Here is a 6,139-nt window from a genome sequence, read left to right on the forward strand (position 1 = left end):
AGATAACCTACGGAGTAGGAGAAAATATTTGACTGTGATACATCTGACAAGGAGTTAATATCTAAAATTTATAAAGAACTTATACAACTCAACAACATCAACAAACAAACAAACAATCCAATTAAAAATTGGGCAGAACAAGCCATTCTGAGACAAAAGAACAAGGCTGGAGGCATCACTCTGTCCGACTTCAAATTATACTACAAAGTGACAATAATCAAAATGGCATAGTATTGGCAGTAAAACAGACACATGGATCAGTAGAACAGAATCGAGAGTCCAGAAGTAAACCCATATTTATATGGGCAAATAATTTTTGACAAAAAAAAAAAAAGCCAAAAACATGCAGTGGAGAAAGGAAAGCCTCTTTAAAAATTGGTGCTGGGAAACTGGAAAGCCACCTGCAAAAGAATGAAACTATCATCACACACCAAAATTAACTCATTAAAATTGATTAAAGACCTGAATATAAGACCTGAAATAATAAAATGCATAGAAGAAAACAAAGGAACTAAACTCAAGGACCTTAGACTTAAAGAGAATTTTATGAATTTGACCTCAAAGATAAGGGAAGTAGAAGCTAAAATAAATGAATGGGACTACATCAAACTAAAAGCTCCTGCTCAGCAAAAGAAACCGTCAACAAGGTAAAGAGACAACCATCCGAATGGGAAAATATATTTGCAAACAACACCTCCGATAAGGGCCTAATATCCAAAATATACAAAGAATTCATATGACTCGATAACAACAAAAAATACAAATGATCCAGTCAAAAATTGGGCAGAGGACCTGAACAGACACTTCTTCCTAGAGGACATACAAATGGCCAAAAAATATATGAAAAGATGCTTAATATCACTAGCTATTAGGGAAATACAAATCAAAACCACAATGAGATACCATCTCACACCCATTAGAATGGCTATACTCAATAGGACAAGTAATAACAAATGTTGGAGAGGATGAGGAGAAAAAGGAACCCTCATACACTGCTGGCAGGACTGCAAATTGGTATGGCCACTATAGAAAACATTATAGAGTTTCCTCAAAAAAACTAAGAATTGATCTACCATATGATCTAGCAATCCCTCTACTGGGTATTTATCCTAAAGACTTGAAAACTCATATCCAAAAAGATATTTACACACCAATGTTCATAGCAGCATTATTCACAGTGGCCAGGACATGGAAGCAACTAAAGTGTCCTACAATAGATGACTGGCTAAAGAAGCTGTGGTACATATATACAATGGAATATTACTCAGCCATAAGAAGAGATGAAACAACATGGATGGACCTCAAAATAATCATACGAAGTGAAATAAACCAGACAGAAAATGTTGAAAATCATATGATGTCACTTATATGTGGGATGTAAACCTAAAATCAACAAATGAACAGGACCAACTAACAGAGACTCATGGACATGGACAATGGACTAGTGGTTACCAGAGGGTAGGTGGTGGGGGAGTAGGAGAGATGAAGACGGGGTAAAGGGGGTCAAATATAGGCGGGTAGAGGGAGGGTAAAGTGGGTAAAGTGGATCAAGTATATGGTAGCTGAAGGAAACTAGACTTTCGGTGATAATCACACAATAGAATATATAGATGTCAAACTATAATGTGCACCTGAAGATTATATAATTGTATTAATCAATATTACCCCAATAAACTTAAAATAATAATAATAATAATAATAATAATAATAATAATAATAATAATAAAATTTAAAAATTTAGGGAAAAGGTCATTGGGTATAATAAAAAAAATATTGGGCAGAGGACCTGGATAGATATTTTTCCAGAGTAGACATACAGACGGCCAATAGACATATGAAAAGATGTTCAAGACACTAGTCATCAGAGAAAAGTGAACTAAAACCACAAGATATCACTTCACATCTTTCAGATTGGTTATCATCAATAAATCAAAAAACAACAAGTATTGATGAGGATTTGCAGAAATGGGAACGCACGTGCACTGTTGATGGGATTGCAAATTAGTACAGCCACTATGGAAAAGTTTGTAGTTTCCTCAAATATAGAGTACTTCAGGGGATCATTTCGTAAACTATGTAAATGTCTAACCAATGTATTATATACTTGAAACGAATAATAAAATAAAATAAAATGCTAAAATAAATAAATAAATTTTTAAAAATTAAAAATGGAACCACCTTTGACTCAGCAATTGCACTTCTGAGTATTTATCTAAAGAAAAATGAAAACACTAGTTCGTAAAGATATGTGCACCCCTATGTTCACAGCAGTGCTATTCATAATAACTAACATATAGAAGCAATCTAAGTGTCCATCAATAGTTTATTGGATAAAGAAGTTATGGTACATATACATAATGAAATATTACCCAGCCATTAAAAAACTGAAATCCTACCATTTGCAATGGCATGGATGGCCCTAGAGGGTATTATGTTAAGTAAAATAAGTCAGACAGAGAAAGACAAATGCCATATGATTTCTCTTATATGTGGAATCTAAAGAACAAAAGAAATGAACAAACTACACAAAACCAGGCTCAGATACAGAGAACAAACTGGTGATTGCCAGAGGGGAGAGGGGTTATGGGGCTGGGTGAAAAAAGTGAGGGGATGAAGAAGTACAATTTAGTAGCTACAAAACAGCCATAGGAATGAAGAGTACGGCATAGGAAATATAGTCCATATTATAGTAAAAGCTGTGTGTAGTGCCAGATGGGTACTAGAGTAATCAGGAAAATCACTTTATAAATTATATAAATGTCTAACTGTTGTAATGTATACCTGGAACTAATATAAAATAAATAAAATTAAATTTAAAAGAATTTTTGCAGGCCAGAAGGGATTCAAAGTGATAAAGTGATGAAAAGCAAGGACCTACAACCAAGATTACTCTACTTACCAAGTGATCATTTAGAATCAAAGGACAGAAAAAGAGCAATTAGACAAGAAAAAGAAATAAAAGACATCCACATTGGAAAGGAAGAAGTAAAACTGCCATTATTTGCAGATAACATGATACTATATAGAGAGAATCCTAAAGATTTCATCAAAAAACTGTGAGAACTGATACATGAATTCGGTAAATTCAGAAATCACTTGAACTTCTACATACCAAAAATAAACTATCAGAAAGAGAAGTTAAGAAAACAATCCCATTTACAATTACATCGGAAAAATAAAATACCTAGGAATAAATTTAACCAAGAAGGTAAAAGACATGTTCTTGGAAAATTATGCTATTGAAGAAAGAAATTGAAGAAGAAACAAATAAATGGGTGTATATACCGTGCTCATGGGTAGGAATAATTAACATGGTTAAAATGACCATACTACTCAATGTGATCTATACGGCATTTGTCACAGAATTAGGACAAAATAATCTTAAATTTTATATGGAACCAAAAAAGACCCCAAATAGCCAAAACAATCTTGAACAAGAAGAACAAAGTCGGAGGTATCATGCTACCCGATATCAAACTATACTGCAAGGCTATAGTAATCAAAAACAGCATGGTACTGGCATAAAAACAGACACATATCAATGGAACGGAATAGAAAGCCTGGAAATAAACTCATGCCTATACACCCATTTAATCTATGACAAAGGAGGCAAAAATATACAATGAGGTAAAGACAGTCTCTTCAATAAATGGTGTTGGGACTACATCAGACTGAAAAGATTTTGCACAGCAAAGGAAACTACTAACAAAACTAAAAGACAATCTACTAAATGAGGTAAGATATTCTCCAAGGATACATCTGGTAAGGGGTTAATATTCAAAATATTTAAAGAATTCTTGTAACTTAAAACCAAAAAAGAACACAATTTGACTAAAAACTGGGCAGAGGGCCTGAACAGACATTTCTCTGAAGAAGACATACACATGGCCAATAGACATATGAAAAGATGCTCAGTGTCACTAATCATCAGAGAAATGCCTTTTAAAATCTATATGAGATATCACCTCACCTCAATAGATCAACGGTGTTATGTGAGCCAACCATAGTCCCTGCTTACCTTGCTCTCTAGCACTTGCATCTCTTCACCTGAGGAAGTGCACCATGGAGAGAAGAAGGTTGAGACTTTAGTCTTCCAGGCAGAATGCCAAACTCATGTCTCCCATCAATACCTTCTATTCCAGGAAGGAATTTTTCCTTCTGGAATTAATCAGTATTGCTTCTGGTGCCTTGGATAAGATATGCTATGAGAGCCTGACTTGTCCTTCCAAATTGGACAGTGGTAAAGAGCTGAAAACTGACATAATCCCCAACCCCCATGAACGCACCCTGACTCCGGTGGACACAGGCATTGGCATAACTAAAACTGATCTCATAAATAATCTGGAAACCATTGCCAAGCATTTATGGAGGCGCTTCAGGCTGGTGCAGACATCTCCATGACTGAACTATCTGATGTTGACTTTTGTTCCGCCTACCTGGTGGCAGAGAAAGTGGTTGTGATCACAAAGCACAATATTAATAAGCAGTATGCCAGGGAGTCTTCTGCTGGGGGTTCTTTCACTGTGGAAGCTGACCATGGCAAGCCCATTAATGGGCCAGGGTATCAAAGTGATCTTCCACCTTAAGGAAGACCAGACAGAGTACTTAAAGGAGAATTGGGCCAAAGAAGTGGTGGAGAAGCACTCACAGTTGATAGGTTACCCCACCACCCTTTATTTGGAGAAAGGGTGAGAAAAATAAATCAGTGATAATGAAGCAGAGAAAGAGAAAGGTAAGAAAGAAGGGGAAGATAAAGATGATGAGAAGAAGCCCAAGGCTAAAGATGTGAGCTCAGGTGAAGAGGATGATAGCGCTAAGGATAAGAAAAAGAAAACAAAGAAGATTGAGAAGAAACACATCGATCAGGAAGAAATGAACAAGACCAAGCCCATTTGGACCAGAACCTCTGATGACATCATCCAGGAGGAAAATGGAGAGTTCTACAAGTGCCTTACCAATGGTGAAGAAGACCACTTGGCAGTCAAACACTTCTCTATAGAAGGCTAGTTAGAGTTGAGGGGATTGCTATTCATCTCCAGTTGGGCTTCTTTTGACCTCTTTGAGAACAAGAAAAAGAACATTAAACTCTATGTACATTGTGCATTCATCATTGACAGCTGTGATGAGTTGATACCAGAGTATCTCAACTTCATTCGTGGTGTGGTTGACTCTGGGGACATCCCATGAACATCTCCTGAGAAATGCTCTAGCAGAGTAAAATCTTGAAGGTTATTTGTAGAAACATCAAGGCGTTAAGAAGTGCTTTGAGCTCTTCTCTGAGCTGGCAGAAGACAATGAGAACAATAAGAAATTCTATGAGGCATTTCCTAACAACCTAAAACTTGGAATTAATGAGGACTCTACTAATTGGTGACGCCTTTCTGAGCTGCTGCGCTATCATACCTCCCAGTCTGGGGATGAAATGACTTTTCTTTTGAAATATGTCTCTCGCATGAAGGAGACCCAGAAGTCCATCTATTACATCACTGGTGAGAGCACAGAGCAGGTTGCCAACTCTGCTTTTATGGAGCAAGTGCAGAAGCGGAGCCTCAGGGTAGTATATATGATGAAGCCTACCGATGAGAACTGCATGTAGCAGCTCAAGGAGTTTAATGGGAAGAGCCTGATCTCAGTTGCTAAGGAGGGCCTGGAACTACCTGAGGATAAAGAAGAGAAGAAGAAAATGAAAGAGAGAAAGGCCAAGTTTGAGAACATCTGTAACCTCATGAAAGGAATCTTAGATAAGAAGGTTGAGAAGGTAATAATCCCCAATAGGTTTGTGTCTTCACCCTGCTGCATTGTGACTAGCAAGCACCTATGGCTGGACAGCCAACATGGAGCAGATCATGAAAGCCCAGGCACTTTGGGGCAATTCTGTGATGGGATAAATAATGGCCAAAATGAATCAGCCCCGTTGAGATCGACCCCAACCACCCATTGTGGAGACTCTGCGACAGAAGGTAGAGGAAGATGAGAATGACAAGGCTGTCAAGGACCTTGCGATACTGCTATTTGAAACAGCACTACTCTCTTCTGGCTTCTCACTTTAGGATTCCCAGACCCATTCCAGCTGCATCTATCACATGATAAAGCTAGATCTAAGCACTGATGAAGATGAAGTGACAGCAGAAGAACCCAA

At 37.3% G+C, this 6,139-nt stretch overlaps 1 pseudogene; it reads left to right on the plus strand.

Annotated features, from left to right (window-relative positions):
• The first annotated feature begins 3,730 nt into the window (after positions 1-3,730).
• On the plus strand, positions 3,731-5,485 carry LOC107500103 (annotated as a pseudogene).
• Positions 5,486-6,139: the final 654 nt, after the last annotated feature.

Source organism: Rousettus aegyptiacus, unplaced genomic scaffold (assembly GCF_014176215.1).
Source record: "Rousettus aegyptiacus isolate mRouAeg1 unplaced genomic scaffold, mRouAeg1.p scaffold_m13_p_3, whole genome shotgun sequence".
Lineage (NCBI taxonomy): Eukaryota > Metazoa > Chordata > Mammalia > Chiroptera > Pteropodidae > Rousettus > Rousettus aegyptiacus.